We start from the raw sequence: 27,385 nt of genomic DNA, 5'->3' as shown, positions 1-27,385 counted from the left end.
GGAGATGCCAATTTCATGCACTGTGTTCATGACAGTTCTACAAGCATGGATTTGCCTCTTGGAACCTGGCAATTCTTCAGGATTGTCTACCCTAATTCCATGCTCCTATTCTCCTTTCACCCCCCACTATCTACTAACCCTTGAACTGTAAAAGTCAAATCTTATACTAGTTTAAAATTTCAATGGTTTTTTTCTTTAATGCTGGGCAGAGAAATCCAGAATTGCTTTGTATGACACTTAGCACAGAGGCTTGCTTTAATTATGATGCTAATGCACATCCACAATGAAGCCCCAGTTGCAAGGAACAAAGCCCCTGGTCACACAGCAAGCCAGGCTGAGCAGGCACTTACTAAACTGAATTTCTTCCACTGTTTTGAAGATTATGTCACCTATCATTGCCTCATGCAATGTGTATGTGGCCTAGAGTTCGGACTTTTATTTGGGATTACTCTCAAAAACTGGATTATGCAATGACTTTTCTAAATCAAACAAAAATCCAGTATCTCTTTTTAAAGTTCACTTTGAAATTTCTAGGGAAAAGCAGGCCTAAAGTAGGTTCTGAAACTATAATGAACATCATTTTTTACAATCTCCCAAAGCAGAAGTACATTCCTCATTTTTTTTTTTTTCATATCTGTCTGCTTTCTAACAACAACTCTACATGATTTGATTGAAACCAACTTCAAAACCAAACTTGGAGGCATACTTATCTAAAAGGTTCAGGAATCCTAGGCTCCTGAACTTGTTTTTCATTTTGCTGTGAAGTGTGGGTGGCCATGAGCATTCCTGGGGGCAATAAGGCATTTGCTAATGTATTTGACTTTTAAAGTTGTTAATCATACTTATCAACACAGGCAAGCAGCACTGGCCACAAAAGATTAGCTACTCTACTGTAATGCTCCCCCTAATCCGAACCTAGGAACATCATCAGCCCAGAGTGATAACTGCTTCAGTCAGCTCTGACCTTTAATGACTTCAGACCTTATTAAAAACCTTAGCTTTTAATAAATCCCAGATTTCTTCTATTATCTCTCTCTCTCTCTCTCTCTCTCTCACACACACACACACACACACACGCACACACACACCCCTTTCTCCTGTGATGGTAGCTAAAATGAAATATGTGAGGTGTTTAAACAACTAGAATGCTCTTTAAACCACCGCCCATATTTTGATTTTCAAGGTGGCCTTTACTGTCAAGAGATTCAGGTGCTACTAATCTCATAAGAAAAATGTTTACAACCATCAAAAAGAGCCTTGTTTCCAGGGAAACTAAACCTTGTTTAAATCCTTTGGAAGCATTAGATTCTAACTGTAGTTTTTCCAGTAAGACGCACAAACCATTGCTCCTTGGGAAAGAATATATTTAGAGAACAAGAAAATGCTTTGCCATCTCAGAAGTGCATCTGAGTGCATCAGAGAATTGAGGAATAGAATGAGTATTTTGAGGGGAAAATAAGGGTGGGGCGGGGGGGTAACTAGAGCTGAGTCCTGCTGGTCCCTGCTTGGTAGAATGTTGCTTTCACTTAAGGGATTCTTCCTTAAAAAGGCCATGTGTTTCATCAGCAGACTTAGTTCTGTCTTGTTGGAGTCATACTGAAGTTCCCATGTTGGAAGCATGGCCTCTGTTCTTCCTAGCTCATTTTAACGTTCCCTGAAATTATGGGGAAAAAATCTGTAATTATTTATTATATTGTTTTACATACTAGACAATGAGTATTAGCTGGTTCTAGATAATGAGCTTTAGCTATCAGAATGAAAATGACCCCTTATAAAAATTAATGTATTTAAAATATAATATCTTCAGAAAACAAATGACTAAAAGCTATCTAGGTTCTGATTCTAACAGATTACTCCATCATTCATCTCTTCTACAATGAACAACACAGATAAAAGGACAGCATTTTTATATTAACAGAAAGTGTTTGCCCTCTACGAATAAAAAGTTCTTGTAGAGGCTGCAAGAACAGACAAAAATTTGAATGAGTATCAGAGATGCAGTTAGATGGATTCACAGTAGTCTTCACATCCACTGACATAGTAAACACACTCCCCCAATCTATTTAGGCTCTGGAAGAATGTACAACAGCATATGGACTACTGAAATGAAAACACTCATCATCAACCTTTTTTAAAAAAATTAATTGTGGTAGAACACAGAAAAAAAATTAGCATTTTAACCATTTTTAAGTATCCAATTCTGTGGCATTAAATACATTCACACTGTTGTGCAACCGTCATCACCATCCAACTCCAGAATGCTTTTCATCTTGCAAAACTGAAACTCTGTCCTCATTAAACAACCCCCCATTTCCTCTTGCCCCAGTCCCTGGACACCAGCATTCTAACTTTCTGTCTCCATGAGTTTGATTACTCCAGGGACCTTGGATAAGTGGAATCAGACAGCATTTATCCTTTTGTGAGCAGCTTTTTTCACTTAGCTTATTGTCTTCAAGGTTCATCCACATTGTAGCATGTGACAATATTTCCTTCCCCTTTTTAGGCTGAATCATCTCATCAACTTTTGTGACACATGAGGACTGAAAACTGATCTCAGACCAAAGACTCATTTATTTGTCTTGGGTGTGTATCCCCCTCGTCCCTTAGCACACCTGGCTCCTCCTCCCTCTGGGTCAGGTTCACCCTCTTCCCTCTGAATAGAGCCCTTGTCCCGCTCCTCTGCTTGGCCAATCCAATTCTTCCTTGGAGCTCCAGCTCACTCTTATTCAGTTCCCTGACACATGACCATGTAAATTGGGTATCTCAGTGCAAAATGAAAACCCCCTTGCTCAAAAATTATTAATAATTTCAGTCTCTAAGAGATATATATACATCCACATTCATTGTAGCATTATTCAACGGTAGCCAAAAAGTATAAGCGTCTCATAATGAATGGATGGATAAACACAATGTAGTAAATACATACAATGGAATATTATTCAGCCTTAAAAGGGAGGGACATTCTAACACATGCTAAAACATTTGCTTGAGCACATTATGCTGAGGGAAATAAGTCAGCCTCAACAAGACAAATATTACATGACTCCACTTATCTGAGATACCTAGGGTAGTCCAATTCAGAGAGATGGAAAGTAGAATAGTAGTTGGCAGGGGTTGGGAGGAGAGAGGAATGAAGAATTGTTGTTTAATGGGATAGAGTTTCAGCTTTGCAAGACAAAAAGTATTCTAGAGATGGATAACAGCAATGGTTGCGCAACAATGTGAATATATGTTAATGCGACAGAACCGCACGCTTAGAAGTGGTTAAGATGGCAAATTTTATGTTACATGTATTTTATCACATCAAAAAATAATAATCTCAAGATGGCTATTGCAGAATATGAAACGTAGGGCCAGGCCCTTCTAAGCATGAGGCCCTGCCTCTGTATCCTCATAGTACTTTATCTAACCACAGTGTCAGAGTAGCCATCGCTATGGATCTACATGTGGGGGTGTCCTCCCACTAAATTGTGAATTCCTTGAGAACAGAGTTTTATTCATTTTTCATTTTCTTTAATCATCTCACATGTATTTGATCATAGAAAGTATTCAAAGCTTTCTTTTGAATTAATTCCTATCCATATATTACATTAGTCACAAATTCTGTTTGACTAAGAAAAACACTTTTAAGTCAGGCCAATGTGAATTAGCAGATACAGAACATTTCCATAATGGCTTCTGCTCCCTTTCTCTACAGCACATTTAACATCCATTTCTATTGGGTTTCTATGTTTCTTTTTTCTCATAGTTCTCTATATTAGGGATGAAGAAGAAATAAGATACCTATATGTGCTATCCATATGACATATAAATGGCAAAAATCCTAAAAATTCTCAGCCATTTGAAATTTTTAGCAACCAGCAAAATGTTCAAAATTCCTCTTTGGTAATGAATAACATCACCGAGAGAATGCATCAGTAATCTCAAGAAACAGGGCCCTGAGACTAACTGCTATTATTCTTATTTGTTCCCAAGCTGAATCTTCTTAAGACTAAATTAATTTTGTGTTGATCATTGGTCTGTGAAACACACATAATTAAGTTACTGATAAATACAATGGCTTTCAAAGGGAAAGAGGGATTAGGAATCTATTTTCTACTTTGGGATTACTACAGAATTTCATTTCTGAAAACAGGGCACAGATTAATTTAGTTAAAATCTGATAATCAACAAAACAATTTAAGTGGAAGTGATCCCACTGTCCTAGATTACCCAGCACTTACTGGCAGTTCTGGGAATCTGAAGAAAGATGTTAAAGGAGTTACCTGAGAACAATGGTGCATACAATACATCGCAAGGTTTATACTTTGTTTTAACCATGGTTCTTCAAGGATAATACTACAGTCATAAAGCAAAACTCAAAACAACCTGGATACTTTTTAAAAGCTTGTATGTAACACATTTCTGGCTATCTAGGACAAATGCACTTGGAAAATGAAAACCTTAATGCCATATAGAGCAGTTAAAATGTGGCTCTGGATCCACAGGGCCTGTATTCAAATCCTGCCTCTCTCACTCCTGGCAGTTCTCTGTGCTTCAGTTTACACATCGGTAAGACGAGAATGATAATACATATGTCACATGGTTGTCAAAGGAGTAAAAGAGTTCACACACAGAAGCACTTAGAATTGTGCCTGGTATGGGCAGCCCCGGTGGTGCAGCGGTTTAGCGTCGCCTGCAGCCCAGGGTGTGATCCTGGAGACCCTGGATAGAGTCCCGCGTTGGGCTCTCTGCATGGAGCCTGCTTCTCCCTCTACCTGTGTCTCTGCCTCTCTCTCTCTCTCTCTGTCTTTATGTATAAACAAATAAAATCTTAAAAAAAAAAAAAGAATTGTGCCTGGTACGTATGAAATGGTCACTGCATGCTAACCATTATTTTTTCTAGATCTAGGAATTTCCTAAATCATGTACACCATAGGCTTGCTTAGTAATGGCCATGGTGGGTTGGAATAGGGGAGGATACCTCAATCAAGAGTTCATAATGCAGCTTTCATTGAATCAATCGTGTTCCTACCATAGGGAAACTAAACTGGGTGTCCCAAAACACAGAGTAAGAAAAAATGACAGCAGTTATATTTGATAATGTCTGGGGTGAGGACGGAAAAACAACTGTTTTGACTAGTTGGGCTGGAAATAACCCACGACATGTCGAGAAAAGCAAAGACAAAAAACACCATGCAGCCACAGCATGGAGAAAAGAACTGTGATTCTTCTACATCTTCATTTCAGTTCCCATGAACCCTGACTATATCTTATTTCCTGGTCTTAGATGTGGAATATATAGTTCTGTATCTTTATAGTCAATTCTGTATCAGTCAGGATAGACTAAATTATGCTTCAGTAACAAATAGCCCCCAAATCTCAGCAGTTCAACACAACAAAAGTATACTTCTTATTCTATATGTCCACTAAGCATTGGCTACACCTTAGTTCCTCAGGTATACAGGCTACTGGAGACTTCATCTCAACAATCATCACAGCAGCAGGAAGAAAACACATCTGAAGGTTCCACCTGTAAGTGATCCATGTTCTTTCTACCCCACATTTCATCAGTAACATGACTGATGCAAAACCTCAAAGAGGATGTACAATCCCATCATGTGCCTAGGAGAAGGGTTACATTTGAATACCTTATAAACGGACCCTAATGAGTACTGCATCCTTCCTTTTATGATTGGGCAAGTTTAAATGAGTCTCTGTTTCTTCAGAAAATAACAACATCGATAGGAATACACACATAAAATATCCCTGTTCCTGCACATTTCTCTCAAAACTATGATCTCCTGAACATAAGCAGATCTTCCTCATTCTGTGTAGACATATAACTTATTGGAACTTTGATTCCCTAGACAATCATCTAAGTCATCCTACTCTTTTCATGAACAACATATGAGAATTAAAAGCTCAAAACTTCAGAAGTGAGGTATTTTAAGATAGCTAAGTTTTTTGCATGTGTGAACCAAAGGACTTAACAGTACAGCTTCTAAACTTAAAAATTTTCAAAAACCCAACATTTTGGGATGACAGCATTTTTTGAAAGGTTATATATTTTTCCTTCTTTTAAAACATGATATGCATACATAATTTAATATATTCTTAATCATGAAAGATCATCAATATAAATATCAGATACAATATGGTGATACCTTTGGTATCAAATAAAATGTTAATTCATCTAACAAATACACATGTAAATATGTATTAAGTAGATTTGTCAGTATTGGAAACACACGAGGAGGAGTAAGAATAACCCTTATCCCAGAGTGCTGTGTAGGACTTTTGAGACGGATTGGTTTTTTATAATCACTTTTTTCCTCCCCATTGCTATCAACAAATTGGCCATCTCACTTCCATCTATTGTGTATACATTGGTAGTCTCCTTTTCCTTCAAATTTCTAGTTTTTTATCCTCCAAAATTTTAGAAATTAAATGCATCAGAATTATTTGGGAACTATGGGGGTTCTGGGTGGCACAGCTAGTTAAACGTCCAACTCGATTTTGGCTCAGGTCATGAGATTGGGCCCCATGTTAGGCTCCTGGCTCAGCAGGGAATCTGCTTGAGATTCTCTCTCTCTGCCCCTCCCTGAACTCACACTCTCTTTCTCTCTCTAAAAATAAAAATAAATCTTTTTTTAAAAGGGATTATTTGTTACATGAGAGTAAATAAGTGAAATTGGAAGGATCTCTGGTGTTGGTCTATCAATAAAACCCAAGACCTTCAGTGCACCAACATTTATGTTGCTTTGCTTATTGGTCTTTTCTATATAGCTGATGTGGACATATCAGTGGATTTTGGATAAGTGAAATATCTCTATGTTTTGAGCTGAGAGGTATTCAACATGTAGCATTTTCATTTTCTTAAGCATAATGATTTTTTTATTGTTTTATAAGATACTGCCTTGTGTTCTTCTCTACATCTTTTCCTTAATGAAGAAAAATCCCTTCATATTAGTATGTGTCCTCCTTCTCACCTCATTTTGCCAAGAAAATTTGTATTTTCAAATGTTTAGATCTAGAATTTAATCCTATCCTTCCTTTTATCTTTCTCTGACTAATGGTAATGTTTGATTACACATTTCGAAAACCACAACTGAAGGGGCATTTGTACCATGTGGCTTATTCAACCTCCAAACAACTTATCCTTAGCGATGAATTTCACTTGTGCTCTTTCATTATTTTAAGAATAAATCATTCTTTCAACCCAACTAATGGTTCCAATTTTCTTCACTTTTGTGTCATAATAGTCTTTAGCAAAAGGCTACTGCCAGATTATTGTTAAAAATGTCAGGATATTTAGTTTTGAAATTTGATTCTGTTATTCAAATAAGAGAATTCAGTAAACAAACTGGACAATATGTATAAAGGTAATATAGAGCCTAGTCCAGGCACTGTTTAGACAAAGAGTCTATTAATCTACTCCATACTATATAACGCATTACCTTTCAACTGCCTCTTAAAATAGTCATTTTTTCCCCTTCTTTACATTTTCAAGAATCTTGCTATAGTTCTTCCCATTAAACACTTAGCAAACGTATAAACATTTTTCTTATCATTTCTGAAGTTTTAAAGAGATAAGAAGTCACGAGATTAAGAACCTCAATGCCTCATCTACCCCCAGTGAAACAAACACTAAGGAGGCTCTTCCAGCGAAGCAAACTCCATCCACTTTAACACCCTTAAAAGGCCACACTACAAAATACCTCAGTGACCAATAGCTTTTAGACTGTCTCAACCATGACCTGGGAGCTCTGCTCGACCCTCCAGTGTAAAGTCTCAGACATCCCACAGCAGTAACCTTAGACAGCCATCCGTAAAGTCACCCTCTTTAAAGTTTCATTCCTAGTCCTCTCGAACCTGGTGCAAGGTCTGTCTTGTACTGAGGTAATAATCTCACCATCCCCATGGACAGCTCAAAACATGGTCCCAGCTGCTACAGCTCCCTATAGATGTAAACACAGGGCTGATTTGTTCCAGAATTACTTCTCACATCAATGCTCTGAAAATACTCTGCAAGCTTAATCCAAAAGATGGCCCGGAGGCCTCCCTGTGAAAGAGCGAAGCCGGCCTCTTAGGGAGAAGGGAGGATAATTCTAAATACACAGAGCTCTGTCGATTCCACCCACAGACAATTCTCTCATCAGCACGGTCGCCTGACATTTCTGTTCCGATTTAACCAGGCAAAACATTTTCCTTTTGAATCCAGACAAGGTTTACATCTCAAATACCCCAGAAAAGGTCATCCGGGGACTTAAAATCACTGTAAATTGGAAATGAACCGGCAGGAGGAAGCAGGAAGGGAGGGAGGATGCTGGATACAAACTGAGATCCTGAAGACAAAATGTGGCATAGTTCCCCAAGCCCCAGTTTTAACTAGGACAAGTACCACAAAGAAAGGCTGTCAGTTCAGGTCTGGAGTAAGTGCCAGGAGCTGTGGTAGGAGGCGAGGGCCGAAGGATGGCAGGACCGCGGAGCACAGCGCGGCCGGCTCTCCCGCTCGCAGGCAGCTCAAGCAGCTCAAGGCCCCGCGGCAGGAGCAAGCCCTTGCAGCCAACCTGGACTAACAACTTGAGCTTGCGACGGAAAGCGCGCTAGGTGGTAAAGCTGAACGACGGACGGAAAAATTCAGCCACTGTTCCTCATTTCTTTGCCCTCGAACACACTATTCTACTAGTAAATGAAAAAATCAAACGAAGAACATATTTTGGGGATTGCGTGATCCTCCGGAGTCACACCAGTTTCACGCATCTGAATACAATTTCTGCAGTTCCGCAGCATGTCCACTAGAGGCCTGTGAAGAGCTTCTCTCCCCCATCCACTGCCTCAGAGCCAAAACCGCCAGAATTAAACACAAATGTAAGAAATACTGATCAAACACCGATAAGGCCATGACCGAGTTGATAGGTAACCTCATCACAAGCACCATCACTGTGGATAAAACAAGCAAAAGGCAATGGTCTTTCAAAATTCCAACAGATGGAAATTGTGAAACTTGTAAAACTTCCCATGGATAACGGAAAGCGCAGAGTTAAAGGAGGTAGGGTTTGGTGGCTTCAGCAACAATTCCAAGAGGCCACCAAGCTCTGGCAGGCTCCGACTAAGTGGAAGCTACACCGAGGAGTGAAGCAGCCCTTCTAAAAATTGCCAGGGGCCTGTAGGGGCTTCTGAGGAAATGGGGCCTTCAGATCTTCATGTGCATCTAACAGAGAGAAGGTTCCTGGGTGGGAAAGTATCCGGGAAAGTAAACAAGGCAGTAATTTAAGACAGATGGACCAAGAAAAGACTTCCTAAATAGGGATTCCATAGCAGTAAACAGGGAAGACAGATGAGGTATAGCGTAAGGACAGAGTGAAAGAGACCCTAAGGTGAGAACTCTCAGCTGCAGGCGAGAGAAGGGGAGGTAAAGCCAAACACAAACCATGCTGGATGCACGAACACAGCTGCAAAACTGTGTGTGCACAGGAAAAATCACTAGGTGAGACGATATGCCTTGACAGTCCCCTTACCATCTCATCAAACTAAACAGTGCCTCGTGTCACGACATCCCCGAAAACCATCAACAAAACACACAAGAATGCACATCAACAGGACCGCGTGCGCGCGTCCACCCACATACATGCAGTTTCTATTCTATTTACAGAAATGGCCTGTTTTTCAGTAGGTTTGGTTAATTAGCAATCAGAAAGGAGTTGTAGGAGGTTTGAAGAAAAGATTCTTTGTTTGGAAAACCTGTGAAAATATTCCCTCAGCAGCTTGTAACTTTCCCTACAGATCACCCTGGCCCTGAGGACAAGCCCAGGTGCCAGAGGCCTCTGTGATCCCACACAGAGCTCACATTCAAAGGCAGTTCTCTTTGTTGTCCCCTAGGAGTTAAGCCTTAATGGGTTTACAATTTGCAGGCTTTTTTGGAGAGTGGCTTTGGCGGTTGTTGCCTGCTGCCAGAAATTGAACAGAGACAAGCCCTGGTGAATCCCACAGCTGTTGTGGCTGCTCCGGCTGCTGGCTTGGAGAGAAGAGCAGTTGCCTGAGGCATTTCAAAGATGTGCAAGAACATAGGGAGACTTTATGAATCCTGGAAGTGAATTTGCAATTATTGTGAACAGATGGCCAGTCCACATGGTGGAAGAAGAATTTCAGAGCTATCATTCTTCGGTGAAGACCATGGCAAATGGTAATTCACTGAGTCTTCGTGTGCCCAAATAAATCCTTTGTGGAAAAAGTATTCAAATACAATGTGATATTATTATCTGTTGCCAGTTAGCTTTATTGTCACACTCCTGACTTCGAAAGAACTTTCACAAAGATCAGCCAGTACATGCACATCTTTCTTTGGTTAAAGAAAAAATAGATGTGGTGCCTCTGGTAGAAATTTGGCAAATACTCATCTTGCCTCACTGGGTTTCATGGAGGTGACTATCTTAATACTGTCTCCATCATTACTTCATCCAGCCCTTGTTTCTGAGAATCTTCATCTTAAACTGAGATACATGGATGGTGGAACAGTGTCAAATGATTTTGAGAGTAGAGAATCTAGAATCTCCTCTTGTAACCTACACCCACTATTTTTTCCCCATCATCCTTCCAGTCAAGTTTTGTTTGCTTTTTGATACACACAGAATTCTCTTTTGCTGAAATCTCAGCCTATTTCCTGTTAATTTCATGTTGATGCATCTGAGAATCACATTATCTCTTCTAAACATTGTTTATTTAGTCCATTATGATGCCCAGGGTCAACCTCTATTCATTTTGTATCTGAATGATTAATTTCATCAGTTCAAGCAAAGTACTTTTAAGTACCTCTGATGTACAAAGCAACAACTAGGCACTAGGGAGGAATCAAGGACCATGACTGTAAAATGCTGAAAACCTGATGAAAAAATAAACACTTGGGGAAAACTTTTAATACACCTAAGATAGAAGTGTAATCAGAAAGTTGTGGGCATATAAGGAAGAGAAAAAAAATGATTTTTTTTAACATTTTCTTTTTTTCAAAAAATATTTTATTTATTTTGAGAGACAGAGCATGCACATGTGCACATGAGCAGGGAAGGGGGGGAGGAGCAGAGAGAGAAGGAGAGGCAGACTCCCCACTGAGCAGGGAGCACAACAAAGGGCTCAATCGCAGGACCCTGGGATCATGACCTGAGCCGAGGGCAGATGCTTAACTGACTGAGCTACCCAGGTGCCTGAGAAAAAAATAATTCCTAATTCTTACTGAGAAGATTGGGACATAAGTTTTGATGGAGATAGAATTTAAGTTGGCCATGTATAGAGTAATCTATCAACTGAGTTTTAAACCAGAAGTCTTGGATCCCCTGAAATCCTTTAGTTGGATACAGAACTATAAAGTAAATCAGAACTCAGCATTTATCTCAAGGGTAAAACACAGTGAGGGACAGTCTCAAGTGCAGTAGGTTGGAAGTGGTAGTGAATGGACCTGCCAGGCCCCAGGGTTGCTGACTCAGTGGCCATTCATGGGCAAGGTCCAGGGAAGGGGGTTGAGATACTCAGGCAGGACAGCAGGACCCAAACTTTTACTGTGCATCTATTTTTAACCCAGCACATTGTCAAAGGCACGGAAGAGACTAGGCCCAGGGCCTGGCACACAGGTGGCAATGAGAGCAGCTCTCATTAGACCGGGACAACTTTACTGTCCTAAAACTCCAATAATGTATGCGTGTAACTTCCTCAGGCCAGCCTCAGTGCCCGATAGGCAGATGTGTTTTAAATTTGCTCCTCCTTTGGGATACCTAGGTGGCCTAGAGGTTGAGTGGCTGCCTTCTGCTCAGTACGTGATCCTGGAGTTTCAGAATCAAGTCCTACATTGGGCTCCCTGCGTGCAGCCTGCTTCTCCTCCCTCTGCCTATGTTTCTGCCTCTCTCTCTCTGTGTGTCTCTTGTGAATAAATAAATAAAATCTTAAAAAAAATAAATTTGCTCCTCCTTTAATTCCTATAATTCCTTTAAAGGAGGAGCAAATTTAGGGAGTTGGGAAGTTGTATTTTAGACTCTGGTCATCTTGAATTAAAGGGACCTTAGTAGCAAACTTACACCATGCTCTCACATTTATCATCTCACTTTTGGGCTCTATACAGACTCCTGAGGTAGGAAACTGAAAGAGGAAAGAATGGCCTTGTTCACTTGGCCAGAACTTGCAAATGGGATTCAAATTGCTAGTCATGCTTTCTGACTCCAGGGTCAGTGGCATTTCTGTAACTTTTTAAGATGACTGAGCTTTATCTGAAACTTTAAAGAGTTGAATAACCTAATGATTCATTGTCATCTTAGCAAGTGTATGCTGTTCAATCATCTATAACACTGGTTAGTATATTGAATCTCATAGACTCCAGGACAGATAAAAAAGCAATCACTCAATCTGTAATCACTTGTCTCTTCTCTTTTCCTCCAGAATCTTGCAATCGTACTCCAGAAAATTTGCAATATATATCTCAAGCCTAATGCACAGGACGCTCTTTGAGGCATCATGAATGAGCCAAAGAAAGATAGGACTGACCACATTTACACATACATCCAGCCTAAAATTATACATATACACAGAAAAATTTGCTAGGCTGATTGTATCTGAATAGACTCTCTTTAACCTCTCAGTTCTGGGTCCCCACTGAAGTAGTGATTCCACTAAGCGGAAGTTGAGTATCCTATCCCTCAAGATGAAGTACTATTGACTATTACCTGCTTTTCTTGTCATAAATTGATTTTTCTGTCCCTTTGTCCTCAAGGAGCTTTGACTTTTGTTCTGAGAAAAATGTTCCTCTTGATACAGGGACTTGGCCCAGTTATCTTCAAAGCTAACCCTGAGCCCTTCTCTTCCTACAGCTCAATGTCTCAAATTTATCACACATTCTTCCTCTCTGATCCACTGGTTCTCAAAAATGCCTCTGTAACTCATCTCCCACACACACTTTCACAACTGGCTGTGGATTTCTTGTCAGCCCAATGGGACTCCTTGCTATTCACCCATTTTACAAGATTTTTGAGAAAATTAACAATGAAGCTTGAGGGAACCATTAGTGAAATGATAGGGTGGTTCTTATAAGCCTTTTTTTAAGGAAAGCTAAAATGCTGGGATTGTAACATTCTGCCTCCAACAAGTTAAGCTCTCTTTGGCCTAAGGCAAGTCACCTAATCTGATGTATCTATCAATTTCTGTGTGTAAAGCAAGGACAATAATCATTACCTAGATCACTGTGATTGCCCAGTTGAATTAATTCTGACTGAAAAACAGCATGAAAAACACCCCCTGCTTTGTAAATGCTCCATAACAAAAACTGTACATAATCATTAAGTGCTTCTAACCTCAAAACTTCCAATTCTCTTCATGGTATCTTTATTCATTCTCTGATTCCTGCACTACCTGATTCTTCTGCTAAAAAATGAATCATTAATGGTAAATTTGTATGGCTTTTTCTGCATTTCTTGCTTTCCAACATTTTACGGATGTTAAGTATTGTCAAAGAAAATGAGAAGAAACTCAGAAAACACCTGCTTTGTGATCTCTCTGAGACCTCAATACAATGGTTCTCAAAGTGGAATCCTCAAGCCAGCACCATCAACAACACTTGAGACCCAGTTTCCAAAATGTGCCCTGAGATGCACTGAAGCACTGTGGTAAACTCAGAGGGGCACCTCAGGATATCTCAAAATTTCTAGGGACTCCTCACAACACTGGACATCTGTCAGAAATTCAGCAAACTACTAGTTCAATGTGGCCAACAGTTTTGGCATGAGCTCAACAACATCCTTTCTATAACGCCACACCCATGGGAAGCTGAATCTTTAGCAGTCACTGTGATAAAAAAGCAAAGGCCATGTTGAAAACCAATGTGGAACAGAAAATAAGGGTGGTGATATCCAATGTGAGTCCAAGGTTTGAGAAGCTGTTCATTGTCCATTCAGTGCAGACATCTCATTGTTAAGTAATTGTGGTTATAATGAACTAAAAAAAGTTTTTCTTTCAATCTAAAGGTTATTATTGTTTGAATACCCATTGAGTTGTTAGGACATAAATGCTTATTAAGTTGTTTGGATCTGACTATTTAATAAACAGAACTGTTAGGTATTTCTTTAGACTTCTGTATCTAAGAGCACAGTGAAAACATTACTAAGACATTGAGAGCCCAATGAACCAAGGAGGTATGGGAACCATTGGTATGAGAATTGCTACACATGTGAATCCTTTGGCCCCACCTCAGACTTACTGACTCTGAAACTTTGCAGGTGGGGCACAGTGATCTGTGTTTTAGCCAGGCCTCCAAGTGATTCTAATGCACATTCAAATTTGAGAGCCACTGCAGTAGAGCATGACCCAAAAGCAAAACTAATTGTGCTAGGGCACGTGGATGTTCAGTTCTCAAATTAATAACAAGGCAATCTCAACTTGTGTGAAAATATAGTAATGTATAGTATAATGTATAGTAATGGCCCCACTGGGGCAATAAAAAACCCAACCCCAAACCTGTTAGTTTACATACATATATATATGGGTATATATATCTTCCAGTAATTCTATAGTTTTAGAATGATGAAAGCATACTGAATTGTAAATAATTTGTGCTTTATCTTTACCCAATGGCATTCTGGAGAGCCTGCAATGCCTTTTGGTTTCTGAACACTGAATCATTCTTATTATTCGGTCTTTGAAATTGTTTAGAATGAATCACATTTCTTTCAGAAGATTCAAGACTGGCCAGTAGAGCATGATCCAAAGTCCCTGGCAGCATTCTGGTTAACATTTTCCTCTGCATAACACCAAGCAGGACATACCTCACATCGGTTGATAGTATTTCCCTGTAGAAAAGTCAAGAAGGATAAGTGGTGTGAAGACTACTGGGTGTGGTGAAAACTCATGGTTTTTGAGTGTTAGAGATTTTGCTGAGTAAAAGATCTCAGTATTTCATTCCATATAATCCCATTAAGCCTTTGTACATATGCAGAGATATCCAAACTTTTAAGGACTAAATCAGAAGCTTTCAGCAACAATCTTCTCTGGGAGGCCCTCTATTTCCTTAGCAATGTGCTGGTGGAATGCTGAGCATAATAAGAAGCTAGTTAGGAAATCACATCTATTAGAATACAGAAGAGAATCTTTATTAATGTGAATCTTCTAATACTGGTAATTTTTTAGTACTTAACTTTGAGGAGAGAGAAAGCCAGGGCCACCAAGGATCAATTCCTCAAGGCCAATGAGGCTAGTGCCTTAACAACTCTCTGGCTCACAACAGCTACCCAAGAAATTTCTTCAGCATTTCTGCTCAATGTGGTAGTTTTTAGAAATTAATTTATGGTCATCTTCTGAGGTCAACACAACTTCATTTGTTTCTCCTGAACATTTCAGTCTCCTCTCCAAAGTTTAATACTTTGGACTACTATTTCCTAACTGTAAGTCTTTTCTTTGCATGGTTATACTCTGAGTAGGTCATTTTTCATTTTCTCTGCTTTGTTTTCTTTCTTTTCCATCTTCTCATGTATATGCTTTCCCCAAACATCTGCACCTTGACCTCTTCTCTTCTTTTCCTATACCACCCTTTGAGAGTGTCATTCTACCCCAAGGAATTCAACTTTCTCCACTTGCTAGGGACATCCTAATCCCTCTCTGCACTCTGAACCTCTCCTGAAACCCCATCTTTGTCCATTTTCCAAGTCCCAGTCTCAAATTTCCAAATACCACTCGACTATCATCAAATTGATCTCCACCTCAACTGAACTAAGTATCTTTCCCAGGAAGTAGATTTGTCTCCTTGACATGCTCAATATTCTTATTGGATCTGCTATTCTCAGCTAACTAGGTAAAACAAGCAAAATACACAATAAGGCCATCTTGTAATCCTTGGTTTTTTGGCCCTCACTTTCACTCAGTTCATAAACTCATAATACATCTATATATTGAATACCTGCCAGGTGAAGGCACAGTGTCAGTGCTGGTAACCGAGGACTTGGTCCTTGCCTTCTAGGGGGGATACAGGCCTCATTTCATGATTATCTTATTTCTCCTTCCCATTTTTCCAACACTGACATGTTTTGGAGGAGCCTTCTTTCTACCTGATCTATTGCAATTGACTCTTGTTCTTGCCTTCCCATCTCCAGTTTCTTGCTTCTCCAGGTAATCCTGTATCTTGGTGCTAAATAAACATTCCCAGATTACACCACTCAGCAGTGTGATCCCTTGATCAAAAATTCTCAATCTCCCCTTCCTCTCACCACCCCTGCAAGACCCACTTGGCCACTCTTGTCAAATTTTATAAGGAAAAGCCTGCCATAATCTCTACTGATACTCTAGGAGACATTGTCTGTTTTCTGAAAAAAAAAAAAAATTGCCTTTAACATAAACTAACTAGTTGGGCTGTATCCCCCCTCTTTTGTAGCTCAAAACAAAAAATGAAACATCCTATCTGGTGATAAAAATCAGAGTAAGCCAAGTTTAGAGAACCGTTCAGCAGTATTGCCAACCTTCTCACAAGAAGAAACAGACCAAACAATGTCTTTCAGAAACATACCTTATGTAAACCATACAGAGTAACTGATTAATATTATTTATGAACATAGCAGTAGAAAGTAGAAATATGTTTTGAGCCCACTGACTCGTTGTGGGCAACCTTGAATTATTTCCAGCTCAGATATTCTAAGATTCTGTTTAAAATAGCATTTACCTTTCTCTTATTCACTCATATACAAATAATAGCACCATAAAAAGCCCTAAGAACTTAACAGTGAATACAATAAACACAATCTCAGCTGCCTTGGAATTTTATTTTGTAGGTTCAATTCCTGGCTAGTTTCAAAGGCAAAGCCAGATGGTGAGACTAAAGGTTTAGTTGAAGATTAAAGACTGAATTGTCTTGAGGGACTATATTAAACATCAGAATACAGATGGGGTCAGGTGGGGTAAATGATTTGGGGGAAATGAATACACTGCCTCCAGAAGGTAAAGTGAGTGATAAAGACTTCTACATTGGAAGACAGCATACTCTTAAAATTGATCATCTTTTATCATTATTATGTTTGTGTTTATGTTTAATAAGGAACAGACTAGTGGTTTTGAATTTTGAATTTTTGGTTTAGAATCCTAGGACCTAAATTTTTGCCAGAAAGAGGGAAGGTTCAGTTCTAGGAAGCAAAAAATAGTGGAAAATCCATGAACTCTGGGGTAAGAAACTCTGAATTGAAGGTCCAGTTCCACCATTTAGTAGTTGTGGGACGCCTTATCCTTAGTTTCAGTTGATTAATCTGTGGCAATAATAATAGCTAATATATAAGTAAGTGCATATTATGAGCCAAGTGCAGTTCTAAGCACTTTAATATACATTATCTCTTTAATTCTGGGATATCCTCACGATGTAGGGTAATCTTTTTTCTTGTAAAAAATTTAATAACATAAAATTTATCATATTAAACATTTTAAGTATACAGTATATGAATGTTAGTTATATGAACATTATTGTGCAACAAATCTCTAGAGCTTTTCATCTTGTAAACTGGAATCTCTTTACCAACTCCCTATTACCTCCCTCACAAGCCTCTGGCAATCACTATTCTACTTTCTGTTTCTAAGAGTTCGACTGCTCTGGGTACCTCACATAAATGGAATCATGCAGTATTTTGTTTTTGTGATTGGCTTATTTCACTTAGTATGTCCTTCAAAGTTCTCAATGTTATAGCATGTAACAGTATTTCCTTATTTTTTTGTGGTTGAGTAATATTCCATAGTATGCATATACCAAATTGTCTTTACCCTTTCATCTGCTGATGGACATTTAAGTTGCTTCCACCTATTGGCTATTGTGAATAATGATGCAATAAACATGGGTATGCAAATATCTCTCTTGGATATCCTTTTTAAATTCTTTTGAATATATACCAAGAAATGGGATTGCTGGGTGATATGGTAATTCTATTTTTAATTTTTTTGAGGAACTCCATACTGTTTTCCATAGTGGATACACCATCTGTATTCCCACCAATATTGTGCAAGGATTCCAATTTCTCTACATCCTCACTGACACCTGTCATTTTCTGTTTTTTGTTTTTGTTTTTGTTTTGATAATGGTCATCCTAATGGGTGTGAGGTGATAGCTCATTGTGGCATTAATTTGCATTTCCTGATGATTAATAATGTTGAGCATTTTTCATATGCTTGTTAGTCATTTGTAGATCTTCTTTGGAGAAATGTCTATTCAAGTCCTTTCCCATTTTTTAGTCAGGTAGGTTTTTTTGTTGTGGAGTTGTAGAAGTCCTTTATATATTTTGGGTGTTAATGCCTAATCAGATACATGGTCTGCAAATATTTTCTCCCATTCCATAGGTTAGCTTTTCATTCTGTTGACTGTTTCCTTTTCTGTGCAGAAGTTTAAACAGTTTGATATAGTCCCATTTGTCTAGTTTTGCTTTTGCTGCCTGCACTTTTGGTGTCAAATCCAATAAATCATTGCCAAATCCAATGTTATGAAGATTTTCCCCTATGCTTTCTTCAAGTTTTACCATTTCATGTCTTACTTTTAGGTCTTTAATTCACTCTGAATTAATTTTTGTATACTTTATAAGGCAAGGGTCCAATTCCATCCTTTCACATGTAAATATCCAGTTTTTACAGCACTATTTGTTGAAGAGAGTATCCTTTCCCCATTGTGTAGTCTTGGTGCCCTTGTTGAAGATCACTTGTGATCATATACGACAGTTTTTTTCTAGGCTCTGTTCTATTGGTCTATAGGTCTCTCTTTATGCTAGTGTCATACTGTTTTGATTACTGTAGCTTTGTATTATGTTTTGAAATCAGGAAGTGTGAGGTTTCAAGTTTTGTTCTTCTTTCTTAGAATTGTTTTAGCTATTCAGGGTTGAGATTCTATATGAATTTCAGGCTGGTTTTTTCTATATTTGAAAAAAACACCAGTGGCATTTTGACAGACATTGCACAGAATCTGCAGACTGCTTTGGGTAATATGGACATTTTATCAATATTAAGTCTTGCATCCATGAACATGGGATATCTTTCCATTTGTTTGTATCTTCCTTAATTTCTTTCAACAATGTTTAATAGATTTCAATGTGCAAATTTTTTTTTGGCCTCTTGGGTTATTTATTCCTAAGTATTTATTCTTTCCTGATGCTACCATAAGGAGAATTGTTTTCTTAATTTCCTGTTTGGATTGCTCATTATTAGTGTATAGAAATGCAACTGACTTTTGTGTGCTGCCTTTGTATCCAGTTACTTTGCTGAATTTCTTTATTAGTTGAAACATATTTGTGTGTGGAGTTTTGGGTTTTCTACATAAAGGAACATGTCATCTGTGAATAGAGATACTTTTACTTCTTCCTTTCTAATTTGGATGCATTGGTACAGTGCTTTTATCAGTAACATATTACAAATGATGAAATTGTGATCCTTCATATTTATGACATTGTTGTGAGGATTCCATGGCTATGGGTATAAAATTATTTTATAAACTATTTTAGGACCACTGATTTCTACAGTCAATGAACAGACTGCCATTCATTGTAAATAGACTCTAAGTTATTTCTTAGGACTAACTGAGGCTAATAAGACAAAATAACCAGATGAGTAAAAGGAATCTACTGAATGTTTAAAATCTAGGTAAGAAATAACTGGGGCCTTCAGAGTTATTGTGGAGTAATAGAATACAACTGCAAACTAAGCTTTATATTGATGTTAAACTAAAATAAAAGCTTTGACTTGCAATAAAATAACTTCGGATTCTGCCTCAGACACATTTTCTAGGTGATTTCAGTCTGAAAATATATACAAATGGAAAAGAAATAAGAGTAAATAGTACACAATTAATAATAGTTTTATGGTTAAAACCATTTTAAAAGCATCTTTTCTTTTTTATGTATTAGGTCTGATGTATTTGGAGGTTTAGCTGGTATGCCTGTATGTTTTTCTATTGTTGGATCTTGCAAAACCTATTAATCCCTCTAAGTTAGAAAATACACATTACTAGTCACTGCACAGCAAAAATAACACCAATTTCCTCCAAACTGCTGGTTTCTGGAAACACGTACTGAGCTTCAGAAAACACTTCTCCATTGAACGCTTCTTTCTGACCTACTTCTAATAGAAATTTGTTTCCTTTCTACTGCCAACAGAGATGAGATCCCATCCCTAGCTCCCACCCCCATAACGCTAAGTGCCTCCTTTTCTTCCTCTTCATGGTACACATTGATGGACATGACCATACTCAGTTATCCTTCATTTGAATCACATTATCTCCTACCTTTGACCAGACCCACAAACATTTATTGAGCACTTACTACATTCTTTTATTTTTTTAAAAGATTTTATTTATTTACTTGATAGTGTGTGAGAGAGAGAACATGAGCAGGCAGGAGAGGTAGAGGGACAGAGAGAAGCAGACTCTCTGCTGAGCAGGGAGCCCAACATGGGACTTGATCTCAGGACCCTGGGATCATGACCTGAGCCAACACTTTACCATCTGAGCCACCCAGGTGCCAAAGCACTTACTATGTTCTGAAGCTTTGAAGAGCAAAATCAAATAGAAACTTTGTGTGTGTGGTTGAGGGAGAGGGAAGCATCAAAGAAATGTATTTCAGAGTAAAGACTTTCTCTGAAGTGAACTCACAGATTCATAAGAGTATGACCAGTTGAAGGAGCTGTGAGGAATGTAGCTTACCAGGGTGAAGGGTACCTGTGTGGGAGAATGGCTAGACTGAGGCCAAGAATGAAAGGCTTTTTATTCTACCTTGAGGAGTTTGGATTTTAATCCTATGGACCATAGCGATTTTCAAGCAGAGAATTAGAGATGAATTATTTTCTTCCACAACATCTCTATCAACAGTGTGGAGGCTGACCATAAAGTGGGGAGAAATCCTATTGCTAGGCCACTAGTAGCTGGGCCACAAGGACAGTAGCAGCTCAGACTTGGTGGGGTTCTGTGGAAGGGTGGGCAAAATCAGGTTTCTCAATGCCCTTCATTTTTCTCATAACATCTTCTTTCACAGAACTTGTAGATTTTCATATTATCAATGGATTATAAGTTCTTTGGGGGCAGGAACCATATTGACCTCATTTACCTGTCAAACCCAAATATGGTATGAAGTCCAGGATGTCTCATGGGTCCAAGAAACATTTGTTTAGGGAAGGAAGGCAGGAACCATGAGGTAGATGTGGGGTAGAGGAAAATGGAGTTCATGGCTCCCAGGGTCCTAGCTTGGGAAATTATTTGGAGGTAAAACCTTTATCTGGGAAAGGGGGTAAGTAAAAGATGCAAATAGGGCAGCCCTGTTGGCTCAGCAGGTTTAGTGCCGCCTCCAGCCCAGGGTGTGTTCCCAGAGACCCGGGATTGGTCCCACATTGGGCTCCCTGCATGGAGCCTGCTTCTCCCTCTGCCTGTGTCTCTGCCTCTCTCTCTCTCTCTCTCTCTCTGTCTCTATGAATAAATAAATAAAATGTTTTTTTTAAAAATATGCAAATAGGGATGAGGGAGGTGAGGGAGGAGAGTTAGTTTGCTGTGGATAAGCGGATTTTGAGATGCCTGAGGAGCAGCCAGGTAAAGATACCTGAAGTCCTTGTCTTTTTGCTTGCCTTTTTGCTTGCCTTTCTGGGTTGAGGAGAGAATACAGGAGGTATTAATATAATCACTGACTGACAACTGCTATGTAACTGGCACTGTGCTAATAAGTGGGTCTATATGCACTGACTCTCACAACAATCATAAGGAGGCATTACACTCAAGAGATCAGGAATTTAAGCTTGAACAGGTTCATAATTTCTCCAAGATCACATTTCTAGGAAGCAGTAAAGTGGGATTTGAATCCAGGTTCTCTGAACTTCAAAGATATTAGTCACTCTCTCATCCCCTTCCGCCACTCACCTTCTCGCCCCTCCACTCCAATATCTTATAGTCTTCTCTTTATAAAGACTTACAAGGAGGGCTGCATTAATTCCTCTCACCCCAGCATGTTCCTCTGCAGTTTGACCTGGCTACTCCTTTCATCAAAAGAGCCCTGGAATCTGGGCTTGGTGATGTGAATTGCTCTGACCAGCAAACAAAGTAGAAGTGATATTGTGCAACATATGAGCCCAAGGTTGAAGAGCTCTTTTAGTTTCCATACTGACCCTCTTGGAACTGTGAGACAAGAGGCCTAGGCTAGCTTCCCTGAGAATGAGAGAACACATGGAGACAAGCCTAGCTGACAACCAAAACCAATCACCAAGTATCTAAGGGAGGCAGTATCAGTCAGTCGACTCCACTAAGCTCCCAGAAGACTCTTGGCCCATGGCTGAACCCAAGAGAGACCAGCAGAAGAACCTACTAGCTGAACCCTGCCCAAATTGCCAACATACAGAATTGTGAACCAGTAAATGATCACTGTTTTCAGTCATTAAGTTTGGAGTGGTTTGTTACTTAGCAATAGATAACTGATACATCCCTAATGCTCAGATATACCCATCAAGCTGCCTCTGACGAGAGAAGGAATCTCCTCTATCACTAGCAGAGGGGAAGAAAGTGTCACATGATGGGGCCAGTTTGAGACATTTCAAGTTATTTGAAACATCAGCTCCTTTTTCCTGGAAGTGGTAGAGAACTATTAATACTGTAGAGTTGAGTTTCACTGGGAACTAAACAGGTTATTGTGGGTCAGTAGGAAACTGCACACTTGGCTGTTGGTTCCAGAGGAAAATGTTCCTCATTTGATTTTTTAAAAAGATTATTTATTTATTTATTTATTTATTTATTCATTCATTCATTCATTCATTCATGAGAGACGCACAGAGAGAGGCAGAGACACAGGCAGAGGGAGAAGCAGGCTCCATGCAGGGCACCCGATGCAGGACTCAATCCCGGGTCTCCAAGATCATGCCCTGGGCTGAAAGCAGGTGCCAAACCACTGAGCCACCCCAGGATCCCTCCTCATTTGAATCAACTCATTTATAAACTCACTTGTTGGAAAATTAAGGATGATTTATTCTGAGACATGGTACCTTAGCAGATAAGACAGAAAAGAGAACAGTGAAGAATCAGACAGGACACAATCCTTGTCTGCATCTCCATTCTTGCAGGAACACGGATGAAAGAAAAACATCCCGCACTTGCAAAAGACTACAGATGTGCTTCGAGAGTCTTGTGTTCTGGGAAGAGAATGACTTTCAGCCATAATTGAATCATTCAGGCCCGCATTCTGTGGGCACCCTAAGGTGATTATGCTCAGAATGGAGGCTTTCAGAACGTCATTTAGCAAAGGAAAACATGGCTGGATACCAGTAATAAACTAATGCCCTTGAGCTACTTGTTTTTTATCACAACCTAATTGAAATGTACAAATTGTATAATGCTCCTTGCTTGTGAGAGGGGGCAGGACTGAAATTCAGATGATTGATTCTGAAAGTTAGCCACTAAGATAAGGTTTTTTCTTCAACAGAAAAAATGTCACTGATCTAATTTCCAAGCAGCCAAGATAAGTGGAACTGTCATTCTGTCCTCCTATTGGAAAGATTCTTTGTCTTCCACATGAAAATAAAGCTGCACAGATACATTTTTGTTTCTAAAGTAGATTTCTATTCTTTCTTTCATTCTTTTTTTCTAAAAGTAATTTAAAGAGTTGATTAAATTAACTGGTAAACTTGAGGCCAGGTTCTGCTTTTAAATGCACACTTGTGGTTACCACATGCAGCAGAAGAGTGATACAGCCTAAGGACAACAATTATATTTTATTCTCTGTACAAGTGGGGATATTTGGAAGGTGCAGAAAGGGGGAAAGGCAGGCCTGCCTGATATCCAAAGCAACATCACAAAGAATGAGCTCGAGCCTGGCAATTTCTCAAAAATTGTAATTCCTTTTTGTGCGTGTGGGTAGAAAGGCAACTGGACCATATTCACAGGCATAAATGCTTTGTCTCTAGAGCTTCTGAAACAAAAGATAATAAATCCCAGGGTTATAATTTAAGACATGAGTGTCAGAGTGAACCAAGAGGAAATGCCTTAAGATGAATAAGTTACTGTCTTATTTCACAAAAAGAGAGATGTGTGGCAGTCATTAAGTTAGGGTTGCATAAAACATGACTTATTCATTCACTTTGCATGTACCTACTGCACCCAGAAACATGCAAACAGATCTCTAGTCAATGCAGGTCGGAATGTATTACATCATGAGCCTCTTTGTCTAAGTCTGGATGCCTAGGAACAGAAAAGCAACTCCTAAAATTGCTGATTTATTTTAACAAACATACCCGTCTAAATTTTAGTTTTATATATCAATCAACAACTTTTTTGCTTTTATTGAATTCTACTAAATAAATATTTGTTGAGCACTTTCTGTGACGAACACAGGGCTAATGAGGCACAAGGGGAGGACGCGAAGGAAGATAGGTAAGATATTCTCAAGCTAAACTCAGCTTATTAGCTGAGATCAAAATATTCATGACCCAAAACAAACACAGACAGGCAGAGACAATGAAAGAGAGAGAAAAAAAGAGAAATAGAGTACAAAACAACATGCAGTGGGGTTTCAGAGATAAGAAGGAATTTATCTGTTGGCAAGAAAATTAAGATAGATTTATGGAAGAAGAACCTCAAAGGACAGATAGAATTTCAATAGGTAATGGTGAAATAATGGAGGCGTGGTTAAGGAGTGTGATCGATGGTTCCAGTTTAAAGGAATAGCTGGATAAAAGGCTCAGAAGAGAAGGTGCCTATGGCTGAGCTTGGCTGGAGCAAGGGTGCCAGGAGGCAGAGAACTATAATGGAAGGAAGCTCCAAGTAAGGAGTCAGTGCTTACATTAGTAGTAATTGGGTGGCAGGATGAGCCGTGTGCTCTGACAGCTGGGTAAGCAGTTACAAATTCAACGTGAAGCTTCTCCAACACTGTTTTCATGACAATTGTACCACATAACCAGCACCCTCTCATCCATTGGGAGCTAGTATTTTTGCAACATTTTTTCAAGGGACTCAAAGGTTCTACCAAATATAACATATTATAGATAGGTAGATAAGTAGATACATGGATAGATAGATAAAGTGCAATTAGCAAAACCACATGATCTCAATTATACATACATAATGGTATAATCCCTTACTAGTAAGTGCTGGGAGCCATGACACACACTGCCATCTCCTCCATAAAAGCATAATTCTCAACATTGGCTGCATATCCCATCATTAAGGTGCTTAAAACACAGTGATAGGACTCCACACCTTAGACCACCCCCAATTAATTGGTGGGCCCAGATACTTTGGGTTTTAATAGTCCCCAGGCAATTCGAATGTGCCGACAATATTGAGGCCCACTCATGCAAAAAAACTTTTCATTCAGGCAATTTAAATGATCTGAGGGATCCTTATATCACTACACTTGAAGATCCAACAGACTAGGAAAGTCAATTTTGAATAAATGGATATATAATATTTTAAATTTAGATTTCCACTGTGGTCTTGGGTTTTGAATGAGTCATGACTATCATCAGAAAGAAGAGCAAGATAAAAAAGGAAGAAGAACGTAACACAGGAAGGGAACATTTAATGACAAAGGAATTTTTAGGTGATACATAAAACCAAACAATGCTGGGTATGTGGTGATGTGTTAGAGGTTTGTGCACTGTGGCTTCCACAAACCCCTGACGCTGGCCTTCGGATCCAGAGTTACCCTCTACTGGGGTTAAGACTTGGACAGTGGAGCGGAAGCGAGGCCTCTGGCAGGAAGTCTAGTGACTGATACTCGCACTGGCCCCACCCAGTCCTCTATTCCTCTTCCTTATTTCTTTTGTCTCTCTTTGTTTTTTTCTTCTTCTTCTTTTTTTTTTTTTTTGTATCCCTCCCCTGTTGTTGTCTCTTCCTTGCTCCATATTGTTCTTTCTTCTTCTTTTCCTTCTTCTCCACCTCTTCACTTTTCTTTCTCATCTACACCCTCTTCCTAATAATCCCAAAACCTGAATTAACACAATATTTTAAATTATTAGTTGTGTGTATTGAATGAGTTGGATATCAGCAGCCTTAGATTTTGGGTGCCAAAATGAACATATTATCTAGTTCTCTTTAAAATAAATGTAAAGTTGGTCTTCACTAATAAATGGGGCAGTAATTTCTTATTTTTTAAGATTTTATTTATTTATTTGAGAGAGACAGAGAGAGAGAGAACAAGCATGAGCATGACAGAGAGAGAAGGAGAAGCAGACTCCCCGCTGAGCAGGGAGCCCAATGAGGGGTTGGATTCCAGGACCCTGAGATCATGACATGAGCTGAAGGCAGACACTTAACCAACTGAGCCACCCAGGCATGCCAGGGCAGTAATTTCTGACAAAAGATTACAAAATAAAACTCTCTGTCCTCTTGTCAGATATTACTGATTAAGGAGAAGAAATCAATGCTACAGGAAGCATTATAAGAAGCTATCACTAGGAAATATGCTTCCTGCAAATTCTCATGAAAAATACGTGACATTCTTCATGGCATTTAAATGTCTGCTGGTTTTATAAATTAAAATGAGAAAAACAAGTTAATAACAAAATAACACCATTTCTCAAATGTTGGGAGGATTCAGGAACAGAGAAATCAACACACACCTGGAGATTATCACCACATCCAGCTGTCAATGAACTTCAATCTCAAGAAAACACATTATCAAATGACAGACTGGTTGACCAAAGAGAAAACACAACACCATCTATACAAGTTCTTGACCTTATACTCATTCACAGTTTTTAACTGTGAATGATTCTGTATTTTTTTTCCCCCTGCTTGTCATGGGTTTCTTAAAAGTAATCAATCCATAGCTGTGATTTCTTTAAGATGAATCTCAAAAAGCATTTCTTCCAGGAATCCTTCCTTGACTTATATTTTCTTTATTGCTTTCTTTTCTCAGGGTTTCCTTAGCCACCCACAATGTGCCAGGCAATTTGGAAGGGGTGGGCAATTTACCAGCCTTATTTCTAATCACTGCAACAATTCTGAGATGTGGATATCGTGGCACTAATTTACCATGAAGAAAGTAAGGCTCAGCAATGGTAAGTGAACTGTCTGTATCACAATAAACATAAGCATAACGCGTAAGTTTCATTCTGATGCCAGCATTCTTTCCACTTTTTTATAGTCACCCTTCTCTGTTTCTTCCCAATGCCTTCATAAACTAATTATTTTATTTGTTATTAGCCTAAAAGACTAAACCAGACTAAAAAAAAAAAATCTAGGAGAGTATATTCTCAACATTTGAGCAGTAGACATTGTTGGGTATTATTAAGGAAAATCAGCTACTTTGGGAAAACAATTATCTCCCTCTGGTTCTTAAATACCAAACCAGAAGTTCCCCATGTGCTATCTAGTAATCAGTGCCTTCAAAACAGAAAATCCCCATCAAAAGTTATGGATATGGCATGGATTTACAAGCATCTTTGTTTTGGAATCCAT

At 39.0% G+C, this 27,385-nt stretch overlaps 1 protein-coding gene and 1 long non-coding RNA gene across 28 annotated transcripts in view; both read right to left on the bottom strand.

Annotated features, from left to right (window-relative positions):
* Positions 1-27,385, bottom strand: part of STARD13 (StAR related lipid transfer domain containing 13) — a 514,444-nt gene that overhangs the window by 106,880 nt on the left and 380,179 nt on the right. The gene's annotated exons all lie outside the window — the stretch shown is intronic.
* On the bottom strand, positions 1,348-14,774 carry LOC144295708 (uncharacterized). Its single transcript, XR_013362790.1, has 2 exons — positions 14,583-14,774; positions 1,348-1,654 (listed from the first exon to the last, which is right to left on the bottom strand). It is a non-coding gene; the product is annotated as an uncharacterized LOC144295708 (long non-coding RNA).

The sequence above is a fragment of the Canis aureus genome, chromosome 24 (assembly GCF_053574225.1).
Source record: "Canis aureus isolate CA01 chromosome 24, VMU_Caureus_v.1.0, whole genome shotgun sequence".
NCBI classification, from domain to species: domain Eukaryota; kingdom Metazoa; phylum Chordata; class Mammalia; order Carnivora; family Canidae; genus Canis; species Canis aureus.
Note: the sequence above shows the minus strand (reverse complement) of the source record. Positions and strands in the feature narration are given on the sequence as shown.